This window comes from Lissotriton vulgaris, chromosome 1_1 (genome assembly GCF_964263255.1).
Source record: "Lissotriton vulgaris chromosome 1_1, aLisVul1.2, whole genome shotgun sequence".
Taxonomy (NCBI): domain Eukaryota; kingdom Metazoa; phylum Chordata; class Amphibia; order Caudata; family Salamandridae; genus Lissotriton; species Lissotriton vulgaris.
Genome location: NC_141685.1, coordinates 130,235,916 through 130,257,577, shown reverse-complemented (window position 1 = coordinate 130,257,577; position 21,662 = coordinate 130,235,916).

The following is a 21,662-nucleotide window of genomic DNA, read 5'->3' as shown; positions in this document are numbered from 1 at the left end:
AACGTGAAAGCGATCTGTGACGCGCCCCCACCGTCCAATAAGGAGGAAGTCCGATCGTTCCTAGGGATGGCAGAGTACTACGGGAAGTTTGTGCAGCACTTCGCCTCCAAGACTCACCACATGAGGCTACTCACAAGAGAAAACAGTGAATTCCGCTGGTCAGAGGAGGCTCAGGAAGAATTCGACAGGGTGAAAAAGGAAGTGGCAGGAGCCGTCCCATTGCAAGGATTTGACCCTCAGGGAAGCACGGTGCTCACAACCGACGCCAGCGACAAAGGACTGGGAGCAGTCCTCATGCAAGACCGAGGCCAAGGAGGATTAGAAACGATAAGCTTCGCATCCCGCACCCTGAGTGACACTGAGAAGAAATACAGTGTGATTGAGAAGGAAATGCTGGCAGTAGTGTGGGCCATGTCTAGGTTCAGACAATTCCTTTGGGGCACCAGGTTCCGTCTGAGAACGGACCACAAGCCCCTGCTTAAAGTACTCACGTCAAGCGGTCATGCCGATGCAACGCCGAGGATCTCAAAGATGTCACTTAAACTAATGGAGTTTAGATATGATGTGGAGCACATCCCCGGCAACAAGAACAGAGTGGCGGACTACCTAAGCAGGGCAGCAGCAATGGAGCCTAGTGCGGGAGACAGCGTGGGAACAGAAGAATGGGTGGCACTCACAGAGGACCAAGAAACGACCATCAGCCGACAGGAGTGGAAACAGGCGTACGAAGAGGACCTAGTGCTGAAAGAAGTAAAATCCCATGTGACAAGGGGCTGGCCTGACAAGAGAAAGACCCGGCGAGAACTCAACCCATACTTTGAGGTCAGAGGAGAAATATCGATGGATGACCAGGGCATATTCCTGTTTAGGGGTGAGAAAGTCATACCACCCGCCAACATCATCCCCAAGCTGCTGGACATGCTACATGAGGGACACCTAGGCGTTGGCAAGTTGAAACTGAGGGCAAAGGAAAATTACTGGTGGCCGGGAATGGACATAAGAGCTGAGAGGCATGTCAGGGAATGCCCGAGGTGTCAAGGTGCCGACAAAACACTCAAACCATTGCGTCCAGCCCTGGGTAAATTCGATCCTCCAAAGAATCCATGGGAGGAACTGTCCATAGACATCTTAGGCCCTGTCTTAAACGCCCAAGGGATACAGAAGTACATCTGTGTCATGGTGGACCGATACTCCAAGTGGCCGGAGCTGAGAAAAGAGGAAGCAATGGACACAGAGACTATTGTAAGTTTCATGGCTGAGACGTTTGTGAGGGAAGGCATTCCAAAGAGTGTCCTCAGCTATAATGGCCCCCAATTTCGATCAGAAAAGTGGTCCCAATTCCTGCAGAGGAATGGCATCGCAGCGAAGCACACGTCTGTATACCACCCCGCTGGGAACGGGTTGGTGGAATGTTTCAATAGAGTGGTAATGGGTTCGATTCAAGCCGCCATCTCAGACAACAAAGACTGGGAAACAGAGATATGGCACATGGTGTGGGCATACAGGATAACCCCCACAGGTACCGGCTACAGCCCATTCCAGATACTCCGAGGTCGCGAACCATTCACCCAGGACAACAGGGTGTGGAAGGAAAAGATAATTAAGAGTGAGTGGTCACCGGCTGTGGTGCAGGCCAACTTGGAGAGAGCCCAGGCAGTGTACACCAAACACTACGACACGCGAAGGAATGTGAAGAACACAGTACTGGAAAAAGGAGAATGGGTGAGAGTGAAACTGGCCACTCTACAAAGAAAGGGTGAAAGTAAATACAGTAAGCCCCTGCAGGTGAAGGAAGTAAGGGGCAGGGCGGCCTTGCTGAGCGATGGGAACGTCTGGTCACAAGACCGCATGGCCAGATGCAATAAAGTTTTATGCTGGAATGACAACAGAACAGACGGAGGAAATGAGGATGGAGGTGAAGCCCCACAAGAATATGGGGTAGAGGACTTGGACATCGGAGAGGTACAACAAGAGGCAGAGGCTGAGGGAACCAGCCAGGAGTGGTTGGCGGAAGAAGATCAGAGTGTTGGAGAAGCTAGCGCGGCCGCGCTAGGGAGTGGTAACAGAGGCGAAGCGGCAGCCGCCATGACCCTGGTAAGACTGACCAGGAGGGGAAGGGCGGTGGTCCAGCCGGCGAGATTCAGAGACTATGACATGAGTGAGGACTTGTACATATAGTTATGTTGGAAAAAAAGGAGATATGTAGTGAGCGCTCTAGTGTTGCACGTCACGTACTTACGTGACGTGCGGCCGGCCATGTTGGGCTGCGCGCGCAGCCCGGGAGAGGTGCGAGAGCCGGCCCGAGCGAAGGACGTGCTCGGCGCTCCTCGTGGGTGTAATTAAATAAATAAGTAGAGAACAGATATACCGGCTCCAGTGTTTCATTGGGGGAAAGAGAAATACTACAGATAGGTGTCTGGATTGGCCTTTGTTGAGTACAAATGGCTTTGCAATGCCACCTCCAGGTTTGCCTTTAAAAGGTCTAGAAACCTGCGTGACCAGTTGGTGCATACCCACCCAATGCAGGGGCCGAGAACATCGGGGCTCCCATCAGGACATCATCCATGTGGTGGGTGTGCTGTTCAATTAGTAAATGGCAGAACAAGGTATTTGAACAAATTTACCAATTGCAAAACAACAAATGTTATTTACAGACTGACATGCCAGTGTGGGTTGCACTATATTGGATTGACATCAAAGAAGATTAAGATCAGAATTCAAGAACATCTAAGTACCCTTAAGGAGGGCAAATTGACTACACGCCTGGTGGGCCACTTCCGTGAACTGAAACACCACTACAAAGATATCAAGAGGGTTGTACTAGAGAAAGTGTTGCACTATATTGGATTGACATCAAAGAAGATTAAGAGCGGAATTATGCAGCACATGACATATTCTTGCTTTCTCCACCAGTGATTAAGGTTTATATTTTATCTTCAGGTTGGTAGAGAGCACCCGCACTAAGTACCTTTGGGTATTGTGGACGCGTGAGCATGCCCAGAAAAGGTGGCTGCTGGTATGCAAGGTGAGGGCAACCGACAGGTCAATATTCCTTATATTGAGCAATGAGTTTAACAAGTGCACGCGCAGCGTGCAGTGATTTTTTTTTATCATGAGTTGTGTCTAATTATCTGTGTCTACTGACCCCAGGCACATTATTGAACTTACAGTGTGGCAAGGACTGACCCCTAGCCCTGAAGAAATTGCCGGAAATGTGTTAGAAGACAATGAAACATGTTGGCTTTCCATGAAAAACGGATGGAGTGCGACAGTAGGTCTTGTTTTTAAATTGAGCAAGCACACAGCAGTGATTCAATTTGATGGTTGTGCCAGTGACTGTTTAGCTCGTTTTTATGTTGTGAAAGCAAGAAAAAACCTGTTGTTGCTTTGACAGAAGGGGGTCAGGGTTGATAGGCACACAAATATCTTTCGTGGTGTGTTTTACCTTTTTCACACTTCCAATTCATTTGAGCACACTTTCATTTTGGTAGTGGAGGCTGCCAATGATGATAATAGTAGCACACTGATGAGAACCTATCAGTAGCTCCCATGGTGGTGTTTCATTTTGGTAGTGGAGGCTGCCAATGATGATAACAGTAGCACACTGATGAAAACCTATCAGTAGCTCCCATGGTGGTGTTTCCATGAGGTGCCTCCACTTCCCTCACATATTTTTTGTTGGACATGCTGTGCTAAAATCCTCAGTGTGAGAAACGTATAAAACCTATTTATGTATGTGGGCAGACACACCTGAGAAATCGTTTTTAAGTGCGGATAGGAGCACCCAGTGTGTACAGCATTTTATAAGCTGGTACCTATGCAGTTTAACCAAGATATGGTTCTGGGTATGCTCATGATGTTTTTCCCGGTTTAGAGCAGGTTTTTGTGTATGATTATTGAGTTTGAGTGGAGGGCGACCTGCGTTATATCCCTCTGTAGCTCCTTTTGTGAACGGTCTGGATTGGACTACCAAATTCGGGTAGATGGAGTGGTAATACCTGGAGGGTTTGTAGTTAGTCTCTTGTGTTTTGTCACAGCTGCTCAGGGGGTGTAAGAAAATGTCAGTAATTTGTAGAGGGCCTGCTGTTGGGCTAAGACCACCTGGTTTCATGCAGTACGGACTTGAGAGTGTGTCTGGGCAGGATGAATTAAATTCTGGTAGCAACATGGGGACCTTGCCCAAAGGGGATTGATGTTACCAAGGATTACCATCTTCATTTATAATGATAGAGAAAGTCAATGTATCTCGAGAGAAAGTCAATGTACCTTGAGGTTCTTGAAAAACTTTCTGCACTGTGCTGGTACAGTCTGTATGTTTATTCACTCATTACCATTTGCCAGTGGAAGTTCAGATAGATTAGCTGAATTAATTCTTGGAACTGTATTCCTGGCATCAGTTCTTGGAGTCTTGAATACAATGTGCTTGTATTAGAATACAATAAAGTGAATTTGCCATTCCAAAGGTATCACACCCAAAAATTTGAATTATGCTACTCGATTCCTATGTTTGTAAACTCACTGTGTGCTCAGAAGAAATAACCACACTGCTCTACACGTGGCTGAAAAAACAGGAAGATTTATTTTAAGATACACTCGTCATGCAACTCTTGGGTACATAATGCTAACTCCTCGTCGTGAACTCTACTTATGAATACCAGAAAGGTCCTGCCAGTTGCTCTGCTGCTAATTCCAAGTTCTGTCTGGTCAAATCTGCTTCCACTAAACTCCTCCTGTACAAATAAAGTTATCAAAGTTTACCCGAGTTCGACGCTACACACAACTCTCGGGTGTTAAAGTTCCACTCAATAACCCTTATACTGTACCTCTGACACCATTTCTTACCTAGTAGTTCACGTGGTCTCCGCGAAGGTACTCCTCTGCTCCCTCAACGTAACGCGTCTCAAAGGACCAGATGTTTGAGCTCTGGCCAGTGTATGCTGGCTTGAGCCCCTCAGTAACAATATAAACAAAGGTCTAGTGCCCTCTAAAAACAACTGTTAGCTTAAATTATGTTGATTTCTCCCTTGCTACTGTGCCAATATAATGATAGAGGTAAAAAATAAACTCAACAGATTCTGGAAATATTTTAATAGGAGTCAAATTTAACTTAACAAATTCTAAAAAATTGCTTACTCCTTATCCCAATCAAATGCAGAATTTATTGACTTCCCTACTAATGCCCGTGTATGCCCGTTAGGAATATCTCGTTGGCAATATAAACAAAAGATTCGACCACTATTTTGAAGTATGCAGTTCATACGTTTCAGATGTTGTGTGAGGGACCAAGATAAACCAGTTGAATACCAGGACTCGTGAGGATAAGCTTGTAGTCCTAAGGGCATATATAACAGTATATGTCCTACACCATTGTTGCCTTTACTCACCTCTTTAACATTTTAAACATGAGATACAGGGTGCTAAAAAAAATGGTGCTAGACAAAATACAGAGTTAATGTCTAAAATAGCAAGAGACCACCACCAGAAAGTTAACAATAAGCATTATTAAGAATACCATCTGCTTTATAGAAAACAACTCATGTCCACTTTGTCATTGAGCCCTCTAGGCTCTATAGTGTCAAATCGCTTTATCCAATAAATCTCCCTTTGAGACAACACCTGGGCATTATTGCGTCCTACTTGAACATCCTCTTCTTCTATAATTTGAAATCTCAATTGTAACACAGTGTGTTTAGACTCCAACCAGTGTACCACCAAATTCGAATTCAAATTTTGACTTCTTATCATGCTATTATGTTCTGTGATACAAAATTCAACTTTTCGCTGTCTTGCCAATATATAGTAGTCATATATGATGGTTTTTGTGTTGCAAGTGGTGGAGTGGCATAACTTGATCATCTCACCTGACCTAGGATGTGTAATACTCTCCCCTATAATTACATTATTGCATTGTACGCAATTATGGCATCGTTGTGTGCCTGTATTTTCAACTGATTTCACATTGGTAAACTTAAGTTTCTCTTTTAAGTTTCTGGTGCGAGTATATGCAAATATAGTTCAGTTCTCAAAAAGTCCCTTAAAATCTGGCTCATGTTGGTTTAAATCCCATCTGCGATTAAAGATTCTCTTGATGTTCCCTGACTGTGTGGAAAGTTTGACACAAATACCAGCCTTTTCAGTTCGTTCTTAGGGCGTTGCTGTAACAATTCATGCCTGTCCATCCTCCTCACCTTGCGCTCTGTGTCTTCCAAAAGTTCTGCAGGATACTTCCTTTGTAAATACTTTCTTTTTTGTGCTTTGGTGATCGTCAACCCTGTGTCTTGATCTGAGCATATTCTTCTTATTCTGAGGTATTGAGAGAAAGGTAGATTTTCCACCAACTCTCTGGGATGGAAGCTTTGATAGAGTAAAGCATTGTTTTTATCTGTAGGATTAGTATACACCTTGGGGCTTAGACCTGTTCGGTCTTTCTGTATGCTGACATCCCAAAAATATAACTCAGTCTGACTGATGTTGCTGGTTGAATTGTAAACTGCTGTCAATAAGGTTCGATTTCACTATGAGCTACTCCAAAGTATCTGATGACCCCTCCCAAATTAGGAAATGTCGTCAATGAAACGACAACTTAGTAACAAGTTCTCCTTCCATATTGGTTTTTCTAGAATATTTTCCACTTCGAACTTAGCCATAAAAATATTTCCACATGTCGGGCCCCGGCAAATCCCATCGATGTTCCTCTCAGTTGTAAGTGAAAAAGTAACTATGATACAAACAAGTGTAGTAATTCCAATAGAAATACTCTATGAGCTTTTATATCTGATTAATTCAACAGTTCCCATTCCACTGCTTCTATACCGTCCTGGAGAAGAATTGAAGTGTACAATGATGTCACATCGATGAAACATAGTACCCACTGTTGCCACACTTCCATTGGTAAAGCACCTAGCTTGTTCAGAAAGTGCGTGGTATCTTTGATGTAACTACACCGTGACTGGACAATAGGTTGCTAAAATGTGTCCAAATATTTCCCGATTGGTTCAAACAATGAGCTGCACCCTGATACTATGGGTCTGAATGATGGATCTACCAGATTTTTATGAAGGTTTGGAAGCATATACAAGTGTGGCATCCCAGGGAACGATGTTGTCAAAAAAACATTTGGGGCCATATGTATCAACATCCTGATTTGTGATTCTCAAATAGCAATTTTTTAGAAATCGCTATTTGAGAATTGCAAATAGGGATGTATATAAAAAATCACAATTTTTTAGTGATTTCTTAATATTCCTTAATTGCGATTTAGCAAATTGCGAATCGCAATTACGGAATACTTTCCCATTCATTTCTATGGGCCAGGAGGCCCATAGGAATGAATGGGAAGTTATTCTCAATTTTCGATTCGCAATTTGAGAATCACAAATTGAGAATAATTTCAAGGGTGTCATAAGGACACCCTGATGCATCCCTGAAATTTACATGTGTGCGCATATGACGCACATACATGCCTGTATGTGCGCCACATGTCACTTTGAAAAATGCAAAACAGTGCATTTTTCAAATAAATCGCAAATTACAACCAACTTGAAGTTGGTGGTAATTTGCGATTCCTTAAGGCCAAATTGCACTTTTTTGGTGCTTCTTACATTGCATTTAAGAAATCGCAAAATTTGTGAGTCCTTAAATGCAATTGCAAAATAAGGAATCGCAAATTTTGAGATTCCTTATTTTGCCTTAATATATACCATTTGGCAAAATTGTATTTGCAAACGCCGAAATTCTGAGAGTTTCGGCGTTTGCAAATGAGCTTGCCTGTCTGGTCACTAAAGTGATCCATCCCATATCTTCTGCTTTCTGTAAGGTGACAGTCAAGACCACTGCTGTTTTTGGTGTGTGGTCTTTTTCTAGTAACACCTAGGTTTGTACATCTCCAACACGTTCGTCGACTTTTTGTTGGTAGAAACTTTGATCCATCATTGCTAATCCTCCTCCTTTGCTGTGGGTTGAAATGCCTGATTTGTGTTCATGGCCAATGTTTTGATGGTATTCTTTTCCTTATTTGTTAAATTGTTCTGCATGTTAGGTTGTATTACATTTGCTCCGAATCCTTTTTCACCAACAGTTCAAATGTGTCCAATAACTCATGGGATACTGGCGCCTGGTACGTGCGTCTAGGTTTAAATTCCATGAACTCGCTCTGATTCAAAGTCACTTGTGAGGGTGCTGTATTGGTAAAGAAGTGCCTGGCATATTCAAGCAAAAAAGGCCCACAAACCAAAATTGGTAAAGAAGTCACCTGGCATATTCAAGCAAAAAAGGCCCACAAACCAATCCCCAGAGAAAACGATAGATTATGGTCTAAAATATCATTTGAACAATGGTCACAGGAGCTTATTCGCTCTGCTCCTCTGCCATTCCGTGACCCGGTAAAAGCAGATGAAAACTTTACCAGCTGGCTTACCTCTACTCTGGACATAATCGCCCCGAAACAAGATCTAAAAAAGAAAAATAACTCCTTTAAGTCGCCTTGGTTCTCACAGGAACTCAGGAACCTTCGAAAAATTTGTAAAGTCCATGAAAGAAAGTGGAGAAAAAAACTGGGATCCCCTTATCAAGGAAGAGTATAAAACTGCAATGAGGATGTACAAAGCAGCACGGAAAGCAGCCCAAGTTTCATTCTTTGACAAAAAAATCAAAGCTGCATCCAGCTCATCCCGAGAGACCTACAAAATAGTCAAAGAACTTCGCAAAATACCCACCCCCCCTCTTTTCAACAACCCTCAGTTGCCAGATGCAACCAAATAGCGGGCTTCTTCCAAAACAAAATCACCAACATTTTGGAGTCACTCCCGCCCAAATCAGACAGCAATCCCCCTGATGCCCCCCTCCCCCCCACCACCAGACCAACCCTTGACAGCTTTAACCAACTGTCAAACGATGACTTTTTGAAAGCCCTTTCAGACCTGAAAAGCGGATCCCCCAACGACCCTGCTCCTATTCGAATCCTAAAACAAGTCGGACCGACCATATCCCACCTGGCCACTAACCTAATTAATACCTCGCTGGGCCAAGGAGTGGTCCCCCCCCAGCTGGAAGCATGCCATGGTCAAGGCATTACAGAAGAAACCAGGACATGATCCATCAGACCTATCCAACCTCAGACCGATTTCTCTCCTGCCTGGCTTGAGCAAAATCGCAGAGAAGGCAGTTAACCAGCAATTGTCAACCTTCCTCGAATCCAACAATCTCCTTCGACCCTCACAAACAGGCTTCCGGCCAGGCCAGGGGACCGAGACAGCTCTCCTGAAAGTGGTAGAGGAGGCTAGATGCATCTTGGATTCAGGGGGATCGGTTTTACTGATCCTCCTGGATCTAAGCGCTGCATTTGATACGGTGGACCACAAAATCCTAATCCAGCGACTATCGGAACTAGGAGTTAGAAGCACAGCATTATGCTGACTCTCCTCCTTCTTAGAAAACCGTACCTTCCAGGTTTGTGAATGGAACATCCGTTCAGATATCCTTTCCCTCCAGTGTGGGGTCCCCCAGGGCTCTTCACTGAGCCCTACACTGTTTAATACATATATGGCCCCCCTGGAGGATGTGGTCACCCCATTTGGGATAAAAGCCGTCACCTACGCTGACGACACCCAAATGATCGTATCATTTTCACTCGAGGAAGAAAAAATCAAAAACCTCCATGACTGCCTTGAAGGTATACACACCTGGATGTCCAACTCAAGGCTTAAGCTCAATGGCTCAAAGACCGAGCTTATGCTCCTGGGAAACCAACCACCATCCCTCCCCATCGCTATGTGGCCTTTGTGCCTAGGACCCATCCCCCAGCCTAAAACTGAAATTAAAAGTTTAGGCTTCTGGCTGGAACAGAATCTCTCCATGACAACACAAGCCAAAAAAACAGCCGGGACCTGTGTTGGTCTGCTCCGATCAACTAGGAAGGTTCTTCCTCTACTCCCCGCAACCTCCCAAAAAATGCTCATGCAAGGTTTAATACTTTCAAGATTGGACTATTGCAATGCCCTTTTTTTGGGTGCCCCTGAAGCGACGCTTAATGTCCTGCAGCGAACACAAAATGCCGCTGCACGGATACTCACTGGCACCATCTTTGTTTGGGACACCTCAGCCAGCGGCGGCCGCCATCTTGGAGCGGACTCGCACGCTCAGGGCTGATTGGAGAGCCTATTTAAGGCGGGCTTTAGCGCGGTGCTGGTCAGACCATCTACCACATCGCTGCACTCGCGCTGATACTAGCGCAGAGTATTTTAATGCTGCCTGGTTTTTGTATTTAGGTTCGTTTTTCTGTTCGATTTTTCCCTGCTTTTAGCCTGCTTGCCTGTAGCCTGCGCCCCTCTCTCCCCTTACCTGCATTTAAAAAACGGCATTTTCTGCCTGCCAAGCACCACCATTTCGGTGGGTCCGGGTCCTGGGGGTCATTTTGGGCGCCATCTTTGTTTGGGACACCTCAGCCAGCGGCGGCCACCATCTTGGAGCGGACTCGCACGCTCAGGGCTGATTGGAGAGCCTATTTAAGGCGGGCTTTAGCGCGGTGCTGGTCAGACCATCTACCACATCGCTGCACTCGCGCTGATACTAGCGCAGAGTATTTTAATGCTGCCTGGTTTTTGTATTTAGGTTCGTTTTTCTGTTCGATTTTTTCCCTGCTTTTAGCCTGCTTGCCTGTAGCCTGCGCCCCTCTCTCCCCTTACCTGCATTTAAAAAACTGCATTTTCTGCCTCCCAAGCACCACCATTTCGGTGGGTCCGGGTCCTGGGGGTCATTCTGGGCGCCATCTTTGTTTGGGACACCTCAGCCAGCGGCGGCCGCCATCTTGGAGCGGACTCGCACGCTCAGGGCTGATTGGAGAGCCTATTTAAAGTCGCTCCCTCACGCGCAGCGTGACGCGCAGGTGGACGCCTTCGCTTAGCCTGAGTCGTGCCGGAGTCCTGCCCGTCTGCGCCCGTCAGCGTCCCGGAGGCGACGGGGCGGCGGGGGACGCTGGTCCGGTGACTCACTGGCTGTGATGATCTGTTATACCTCTGCGATGTTGCGGGATTTGCGGGGCCTCTCTAGCTCCTGCCGCTCCGTTTTCCCGGGGCGATTTAAGGGTAAACGCCGCTGTCTGTGTTGTGGCTGGACGCCTTTCTGGACCCATGTTAATGTTCCTCGCCCTGCAACGGCTGGCGCACAGCATCTTTGTTTGCTGCTGAATACAAGGTCGGTAGGCTGCCATGCCCTGCATATTTACGATCTCCTTGTTAGGGAAAATCCCCTTTGCCTGCTACTTACCGAAACCTGGTTGGGAGAGGCTTCCAATCCGGATGTCTTCTCAGCCATTCCTCCGGCGTACAATATCTTCCGGCAGGATAGAGTGAAGGGTAGAGGCGGGGGAGTGGCGGTAGTGGTGAAAAAGAGCGTTTCCTGCTCAGTTCTTCCTCTTAATTCCATCGGAGCGCTGAGTCGCTCGCCTTCACGCTCAGACTGTCCCCGGGCCAGGCCCTGAAGGGGTTGTTGGTCTACAGGCCACCAGGCCCTCTGGGTTCCTTCCTGGAAGATCTGCAGACAGCTGTCTCTGAGTTGGTGCTGACCTCACAGCACTGCGTCATGGCTGGTGATTTCAACTTCCACCTTGACGTAGCGGATGACTCGGATGCGGTCAAACTGTTGGATATTACATCTCCACTGGGATTGTTACCGTTCGTGTCGGGGCCAACCCATGAGAAGGGGCATACCCTGGATCAGGTGTTTTCGTCTGTCCCTCTTACGGAGGTTGACACCCTGCCGGTGCTCTGGTCCGATCACAGGCTGATCAGATTTTCGGTGCTGGAGAGTGCGCGGCCGGATAACAGTGCCTCGGTCTTGTCTAGACCGGCCTCGAGAGCGCTGCACAGAGTGATACCTGACATGCTGGAACAGGCGCTTCTGGACCACCCATGCCATCTCTCGGGCGATCTGGATAGCGACACTGAGGCTCTGCAGCGGTGGCTCATTGATAGGCTGGACGATCTGGCCCCCAAGGTAGCCCTCCGATCCACGGTGGCACAGCAATCTGCCCCGTGGTTTACGGAGGCTCTTCGTGTGGCTCGCAGCCAATGTAAGGTGGCCGAGAGGGCCTGGCGACGTTTGTATGATGGGGAGGCTAAACTCGCCTACAAGGCGGTGGTGAAGGCCTACCATCGGGACATTCTGGGAGCTAAGAGGGACTATTTGGCTAGGAGGATTGAGGCATCCGCGAACTCCTGTAAGGAGATCTTCACAATTGTGAAGGAGTTCACGACCCCTAGTTCCCAATCGCCCCCTCTAGCTTCTTCAGATACGTGGGCAGGTGATCTGGCCGGCTTCTTCACTAATAAGATCAAGGCGATTCAGGCCTCCTTTGTGGAAGGTCCGGAGGATGGAAGCGGCGTCACCGGGGCTGGGTGCGGATTTCCGCACACACCGACGGCGGTGCTGTCTGATTTCCTGCTGTTTCCAGTGATGTGTCCAGGCAGCTGTTGGCCAATTTGAAATCTGGCTCGCCACTTGACCCCTGCCCCGCCAAATTTTTGGCTGGGATGGCGGAGGTGGTGAATCCGCTGGTTAATCCCATCCTCAACGCCTCGCTGAGGGAGGGGAGGGTCCCCAGCTCTTGGAAGAGAGCGATGGTGATCCCCCTCCTAAAGAAACTGGGTCTCGACGTCGAGGTTCTGGCCAATTATAGGCCAATTTCACTTCTTCCGGCCCTCATAAAGATCACGGAAAAACACGTCCACGGTGTCCTGTCGCGCTTTCTGGAAGCTAACAATCTGCTCCATCCATCTCAATCCGGTTTCCGTCCTAATTTTAGTACGGAAACGGCATTGCTAGAGGTCACTGAGATCATCAGGGAGACTCTTGATGTCGGCGGGAGGGCGATGCTGGTCATGTTAGATCTATCGGCGGCCTTCGACACCGTCCCCCCACAGGGCGCTCTTAGCGAGGCTTTATGACATCGGCCTTAGGGGGACGGCGCTCAGGTGGTTTACTTCCTTCCTTGAAGGCCGCCGCCAGACGGTCTGGGTTTCCCAGAGCTCCGCCGAGATGCCGCCATTGGGAGTTGGGGTTCCACAGGGATCTGTGTTGAGCCCCACGTTGTTTAACATCTTTATGTCCCCTTTGGCGGCCTTGGTGGAAGCATATGGGGCCCAGATCATCTCTTACGCCGACGACACGCAACTCCTCTTCACATGCGGGAAAGACCAGGAGTTTGATGGAGGGAGAATTCGGGACTGTCTTACATTGGTCTTTGACTGGTTCCAACGGAACAGTCTAAGGGCCAACTCGAGCAAGTCCGAGGTTCTGTTTTTTGGTTGCGGTGTCGATCCGGAGTGGCAGCATTGGTGGCCGTCCGACATGAGCCCTCCTGCACAGTCTTCCTTGGTGGCTAAAAACCTGGGTGTCAAGCTGGACAACCAGCTATCGCTGCGAACACACATTCTGGGTCTGGCTGGCACCTGTTATGGAATTTTGAAAATGCTTCGTAAATTCCCGCCCCTGCTGTCTGAGGAGCACAGGCGTATTACTGTGCAGGCTCTCGTCGGTTCGAGGCTTGATTATGCTAATGCCCTCTTCCTTGGCCTCCCTGATTACCTAGTTCAGCGCCTACAGGTGGTACAGAACTCTCCCGCCCGGGCTATCTTTGGCCTGCGTAGACGAGCCCGAGCTTCCGGGCTGCTTCAGGCGCTACATTGGCTGCCTGTCCGGAAGCGGATCCAGTTTAAAACCCTGACTCTGATGCACAAAGCTCTGTTTGGATCAGGGGCTGGATACCTGCGGCGGAGACTAGCCTTCTATCGACCAGTCCGCTCCTTGCGCTCGGAATCCCTTTACAAAGCGGTGGTCCCTCGGGTGAGGAAGGCCCGCACGGGAGGGCGCTCTTTCAGCTGCAAAGCCCCACAGCTGTGGAACTCGCTTCCTCTTTCGCTGCGCAGCACTGTCAATTTGTTCCAGTTCAGGAAGAGCCTGAAGACCTGGCTTTTTAATCTTTAGGCTGTTCTTATTGCTTCAGTTTCAGTTCTTTTTCTCATTCTTTTGCTGTGTTGTGTTATTTTTATTCTGAGATGCAGGTGGAAAGCGCCGGGACACTCTTTTCGAGTAGCCGTGCGCTATAAAAGAACGCTGTAACATAACATAACATAACATAACATAACCCCTCGCAGAGTCTCAGCCAAACCTGCCCTTAAGGCACTGCACTGGTTGCCGATCCGCGAAAGGGTCAAATTCAAGTCCCTATGTACCACTCATAAAGCCATGCAAAACCAAGGACCCCCAATGCTGAAATCTATGCTCTACCCATACACACCCAACAGACCTTTACGATCAGCACAAGGCAATATGGCCACGGTCCACCGAACTAAAAGAGCTCGTACTGGTGGACGCCGTTTCTCGGTGGTCGCCGCAACCCTCTGGAACTCTCTCCCAATCCAACTCCGGTCTGAACTTAATCACATGAAATTCCGAAAGCTTCTCAAATCTCACCTCTTTCCACAATAACCTTTCCCTTCCCTCTCAGCCACTATCCTCAGTTGTTTGTCTGCAATCACAGCGCTGGGACGCTTCCGGGCAGCCATGCGCTATACAAATCCCAAATTCATTCATTCATTCATTCCTCAGTCTCAGAGCCCTCATAAATCCAAAAAGAGAAATCTCACTTTCTAGCCTGTTCGTGTTATATGTACCCACAAATGATGTTCCTTTTTCAAGGACTTCTGATTGTTCTGTAGTTAAAGATAAAAACGAAATTTTTATAATTAGACTTTGTCCTGCTTTCTTAAGTTCTTTCTTATTTTTTCTTTTTCCTCTGCATGTTTTCCTTTTGTAAATTGGGCTTTTGTTGATACTGTTGCATTCGGTGGTTGACCTGAATTGTGTCCTGAGGACAAAAAAGTTGATTGAGTAGAGGTAGTTGCTAGCTCCGGTTCTTGTATGGAGATCATTTTTAGGTACTTGGATGCTGGCCTATGGAGCTCTAAATGGATCTATGTCTTTCTCCGAGACCAGGCTCGCCACTGATGATTTATTATTGGGTCTCTTTCTGTTCCCTCTCTGAGAGTAAACCTCTGCCTATGTATACACCTCATTGAGCTTGTAGTCTATTGTATCTCTTTTGAACTTACGTAATTTGCTTACCTGTATCTCCTTCGAATAGACGTCTCTTTTCCTATTTATTTCCTCCAAAGTGTTTTGCCAAACTTTATCCTCCATTCCGCTGGATCAATTTTTTTTTATCCTGTTGATCTCCTCGTCCAGCTCTCTGGTTGCGCGCGATAGCTCCTCCACAGCAGTAGGATCCGATCCAATGAATACTTATGTAGGATACTGTACCATCTGTCCATGAATTCTGTTAAACTGAAATCTGTATAACATGGGTTTTATAGATAATCGCAACCCCCGTGGAATCCTTTTCACTTTGTGATATTGAATAAGTGTGGATGCAAGAAGACGTTGGTTGAGTTCTCTTAACAGATATTGTTGGGTAGTTGAACCTCTTTGTGCCTTAAACGTTGTTGTTTCTCTTTCTCAAGCATATGTCTGTAACCTGATCTGCCGTATATTCCTTAGTGTTTGCCCTGTTGTATGTTAAACTTGAAATGGAGTCAAACAACATTTTAAATGTGTAGGTTCTGTGACAGGGTGACAAAAATGACCTTCGAACCTAGTGTAAATGCTTGTGCACACTAATATACCCTCTACGTATAAACCTATGCAGTGACTTGCTCGCCGGGTGTGTATGTTGACCTTCCTGTTTAATATTGTTTATGTTTGTTTTTATTATAGCTGCAAATATAAGCCCCTGAAGAACTGGTTGTGATTGTGACTGAACTTTGGATCAAGAAGTTGTTTTATTGCATTAGGTGTAAAGATGAACAAACCACAGTAATGGTCTATATGTTCATAAACCAGATAACTGTTTTGAGTTTAATGTTAAAGATTTTTATATGAGACGGTCTTATTAAATGAGTGACTAACAGATATGATACATTCGTACAGCAGTGCCCCCGGGGTCCAAAGTAGTGTTTTCTTTGGCACAATTAGGGGCAGTAGCAATGGACACCATGGCATGTATCTTCTCAGAATCTGCCCTGATCCTCTCACTCCCTTTTTTTTGCCTTTGCAGTTCTCGGATGGTCCCAGTCTAGTCTTGAGTCTGACGTGCAGCCCGTGTTTTGTACAACACAGAGGCTTCTGGTCTTGGTACTAAACCAGGAGTAATCAAGTCCTTAGACCTTGCCTCTCTCTCTTCCTTCGTTGACAACGGTAGACTTACTATCAATGTTCAAATCCACTCCGGCAACCGCGTACGCCATGTCATTGCCAATGGCTGGGTAACCTGATGAAATTGGGGCTAGATAGAATCTCCCCATTCTTGATGTAAGACATTTAATTATTCCTTTCTCAAGCAATAATCATAACCCTTGTCAAGGGTGAACCCTTAAAGTTATTACATTAACCTGAGTTCAGCCCCCTGGTAGTTATAGCACAGAGCAGACAGACTCTACTTAGGATGGTGTGTAAAGTATGTATATAGTGCCAAACCAGTAATAGAGTCAAAACACCAAGAAATAAAAATCCCCACTCGAATAAGAAAACCAAACCAAAATGAAAAAAATCCAATAAGGTGAACCGTAAATCTGAATTTTTAAAGATTAGAAGGAACAAAGTGGAAAAAGAACTAAGTACCAATGGTAGTTAATGCTCCTCCTGGTACAGATCTTAAAAGATTCCTGCGTCGGTCGTTCTGAGCTCGACTGTCTGTCCAATGCACGGTCACTACTGATGGTTTAAGTTTTGCTCTGTTCTGCTCTGGTTTTCTCCATTGAATTTCTCTACTAATTTAACACAGAAAATATTTTCAAGATTTTAGCTCCGCTTTGCTTAGTTTTCATTTCTTTTAGCCTAGAATACTGTGCTGCTGTTCTGTAACATGACGATGCTTGGAGCTAAATCGACTCGCCTTATTGGCTGCATAATATCTTTTTTGGTTAATTACAAGATCAAATTAACAAATCTATATTTTTGAATTGTTTTATGATTACAAAACCAGGTCACTGGCGCCGCACACACGTGCAAAACACTTTGCTGGATTAAATCAACCAATCAGCATTTGTATAGCACAGCACTGTCACCCTCTAAGAGTATCTGGGCGCTGTGGATGTGGCATCTCCGTTTGAGAGGCACGTCTTGAGTTTTTGGTGTCCTGTGGGAGGGCGGGCGGGCGCTGAGGCAGCAGAGGGTAGCTGACTGCTGGCAAGCTTGGCAGGGGAATTGTTGCAGGGGAGCTGGCACGTGGGCCTGCTCCGGAGTGTGGAGTTCTTCAGTTTCAGGATAGTGTGACATGACCATATGTCTCCTCATTGGATTCCCCCACCGCCCCTAAGGCGACAGGCCCACATCTGAGCAGCCTGCCATCCTAGGACTCCACCCCCCGTCCCCCCCCCCCCCCCTTTCACCCGGAGTCTGTAATTGGCCGGTCTTGGCACCTCAGATCCTGGTGTGCTTCTTTGGTATTGTAAATGTGATTTGTAAATTTCCTCTTTTGCAATGACACAGTGGCCCTCGGCCCTGAGCCCCTCCTGGATTGGCCGGTTCACCGTGGATCTCCAGTGCTTAGCTGTGTCTCATTTGGCGAGCAAACACCCCTTCCCCACTAGAATCCGCTGTCCCGAGAGGCCATCCCATCCCGGGAACATTGCCAATAGCCCCATTTTGGAGTCTTGCCCTATTGGGAAACCCAACACCTTTTCCAATGTGGAGAAGATTCTACCCCAAATGTACGATTGGGTATTTCCACACGGCGTGTATCTAATCTTCAGTTGGGGCTCCACATCTGAGGCATTTGGGGGTCTGGGCCCTACAATTTGCCATAATGTGTGGGATATAAAGTAAACTCTATGGAGGAATTTAAATTGGATTAGTCTGAGGTGTGCGGGAATCAGTGAGTGCTTGGTTTATAATTTTGGCATCCACCCAGTCATCCTCATTCAGTTCGCCTATCTTGGCGGCCCGAGTGCCCCTCAGGCGCGTCATGGTGTTGGGTGTGTTGATTACGAGGGTCCTATATAGTTCTGATATATCTTTGCCTCCAATTTTCCCCAGCATAAGTTTGGGTTCCAAAGGATTGTACCCGGGGAGTGGATTGGAATTGTTCCCTATTGTTCTAGTGTCGGCTGAAAGAACTGCGATTGGTGTAAGTCATATACTGAGGTCAGTTGTTGGAAAGAGAGATTTCACCAAAGCATACAAACATCCCCTGGCTGTGCCAGCACTCAGTGGGGATAGCTGTTATCGAGTGTACCTGTGGCGGAATTCTCGTGCTGTGAAGCCAGGACCACAGGGCAGAGCCCCGGAACCCCCAACCCCAATGTGGTAGCAGGGTCTACATTGACACCAAATATCCAGTCATTTATTGGAACCATTTGAGCTGTCCAGTAGTACAGTTGTATATCCACGGCCCCCAGGCGACTGAATACACTTGGCATGTGCTACCCTTGCAGCTGAATCACCGCCAGACATAGCCATTGATCTCAGATAGTATTTCGCCAATGCCCCCAGCGGTATCTTTGTCTGTAGTTTTGGAAGGAAAAGAGCCTTTGGGAATGTGGAATCCTTAAATAACACAGTGCGTCCGATGGGATTGAGGGGGAGAGCACTCCAGCGTGACGTGGTTACTAACCTTGTGTTCGTGGCACTTTATGTTTAGCTCCCAACATATCTTGGGATTGTAAGTTATCTGTATACCCAAGTATGTGAACGGGCCCTGCTTCTGTCACATGTGGAGGTGTTTGAATGATTCTCTGGTGGGAGTGGTGGCTAAGGGGGTCAGTTGTGACACTACTAGCTCGATGTCAGTCTGCGGTGTGCTGTACTTGGCGAATATTGTTTTTAAAACTGCCTCAAGTTTCCTTTGTTTATTTTAAAACTTGCATGTAGCTCTCTGTCCGTTTATATTTAAAATGGCACCAAGTTCGAGAAACTATTCACCTTAAAAGCCTCGTGCCTGTAGCACCTCATTTCCGGTTGCTCCTTGGCCCCGGTCCGACGCGGCCTGTGCCGTTTGCTCGGAGGGCCCCCCTGGAGCCTGAAGCGCCATTAGCGCTCTAGCGTCCTGGCACTTCACGCTATTTAGGGCAAGCCTATGCGCACGCGCAGCGGACGCGCCGGCGGCGCGCCAAAGGCAAGCCCGTCTGCGCCCATCCGCGCCTGGCCCGGGCCGAGGGCCGGAACCCCTGTCTGTACAACTCCAGGGCTCATTTCTTACTCTTGGGAATATCTATGGGGGTGGAAATCTGATCCCAAACTCCCGTGCTGTCCCAGGATTGACACTCTGATGGAGCCCAGTAGGTGCTCAGACTGTGATCTCTGCTTTTCTTTCTCGCTACCATTGTCTCTGACTTCATACACACAGCAAGAGTCTAGCACACAGTTCAGGGCTATGCTACGCAACACCCGCTCCTTAATCAAACTTAACTTGGAGATGGCTGAGTTGATCGACAGTCACAAATTAGACTTAGTATTTGTTATAGAAACTTGGGCCAATGAATCTTCCGATCCGGATTTAATATTAGCACTTTCCCCAAAATGTCACATTACTAGAGCAGACGGGACACATAAACGAGGGGGTGGACTGGCAATTATTGCTAAAAACGATATCTCAGTGAAAGCTTCCCCACTGGGCACATCGTCGGACTGTGAACTGCTAGAGTTTCAGGTCCTATTGAACCACAATGATTCCTTGAATGGTCTTCTAATTTATCACCCCCTAAAGCCCAGCGCCCGCTGCTCGACATTCTTACCCCATTTTTGGAATCTAGTATAAACCAAACAAGCGATACTAATTTAGTGGATTTTAACTACCATCTTGAGAGCTCTCTAGGTACTAGTAATGGTGACCTTGTTGAGGCACTGGCTGGGCTGTGCTTGGAACAGTTGGTTAAAGAGTGTACCCATGATGCGGGTCACACTCTGAATGGTATTTTTATGTCCAATCCTATGATCAGTATTGACAACATTCTTCCGGTGGTATGGTCTGATCATAGAGCTATCATATCCACAATTAAAGCCTCTGCTCAATCACATATAGGATTTGTGTCGTCTTCAACCTTTTCCTATCGAAATTGGGACAAAATTGATCTGGATCTTTTTTACACTTCTCAAAAAGAATGCACCTAATTTGGGGTTAGACATTGATCCAGTGGTCAACAATCTTAGCGACTGGATTTCTCAGGCGGCCAACACAGCTGCGCCTCTCCTTACCTCCTCGACAAGAAGGAAAAAAACATCTGAACATTGGTGTAGGAAGGGGGAGGCTCTAGTTGGCGCAGTGCAACACTAGCGACAAGCAGGGACTCTCTCTTCCTCGTCAGGGCTGAGGGTTACCTTCCAGACAACCTCTGCTTACCCTCTAGGTAGTGTGGCTTAAGCAGTCGTAGGCTAATCTTTGGGGCACATAGGGTTAAACACTTGCAACAGTACACCTTTACAACCAACCCACCACACAACGAGACCAGACTGTATTCTGTAAAAATATATATCTTTATATAGATTTTAAGCAGGCTTGTGAATACAGTCAATATCCTTTATGAAAACGGTTGCAGATTACTTAATTCGGGTTACCACAGTTCTTATGCAGTTCTCTTGAGGCCCGTAGGCCGGTGTTACTCAAAGTTCTTGTGGAGCCGGCGGCTTTCAGGGGATCTGTCCCACGTCGCGCTGCCTTCCCGGGGTCGCTGATCGTTGCGGCTCTTCAGCCGAGCAGGTCACTGGTCCTCCGGGGCAGCGGTGTTTTGTGGCGGCAGGGTCCTCTCCTCGTCGTCCGCTCCGACCCTGGAGGTGGCGGCTGTGCGGCGGTGGCAAGTGGCAGTACGGTCCCCAAGTGCAGGACGTACCCAGCCAAGTGCCGGTGCAGCTGTGGGTTCACAGCTGGGCTGTCGGGCAGGCTACCGACTTTGTAGATTCTCGTAGGGCAACTGTCCGTCCTTGCAGGTGAGTGGCTGCTCGTTATGCAGTCACCTCGAGAGCTCGGACCGGACGGGTCCTCCTTTGCTTTGCTCTCGGGCTCCCGGTGCAGTTGCGGTCACGGTGTTCGGGCCAGCGGCGGCTGGTCCTTACTTTGCTCCCGCTGTTGCTGTGGGCCCCGGTCACGGTGGTCAGGTGGATGTCGTTGCCTTGGAGGAGATTCCTCCGTCGGTGCTGCGGCGATGGTCAGCACCCGCAGTCGCTTTCTTCCAAGGGGGGTAGCGTCCACTGGTCCTGGGACGCTGGTCAGGGGGCCAGTTCAGTTGCAAGCCCTTGGAGATCTCTTTAGCAGAGTTTGGCACAAGTAGAGCAAAAGTCTTTTCGTAGTCTTTTTGTCTTCCTCTCCTTCAGCAGCAAGGCACCAGACACAGGCAAGAGTCAGCACCCTTCCTTGTCTCTCACGGTCCTTCTCGTAGGGCAGAGTCCTTCTGTGGCCCAAACCGGATCTAATTTTCAAGGAGCAGGGCTCCTTCTTTTATAGGCCAATTCTTTTGTTCTCGCAGGCCAGGGGGGCCTTTGCATAGCCACTCTCAGTTCTGGAGTACCCCGGCGGGTGTACTCCGGCTTCTGCTTTCAGTGTGAGGGGCAGGCGCATCAGACGCCCCACAGGAGGTGGAGCCAGCATTGTCCGGACAGGGGTGGCCAAAGTACCTTGT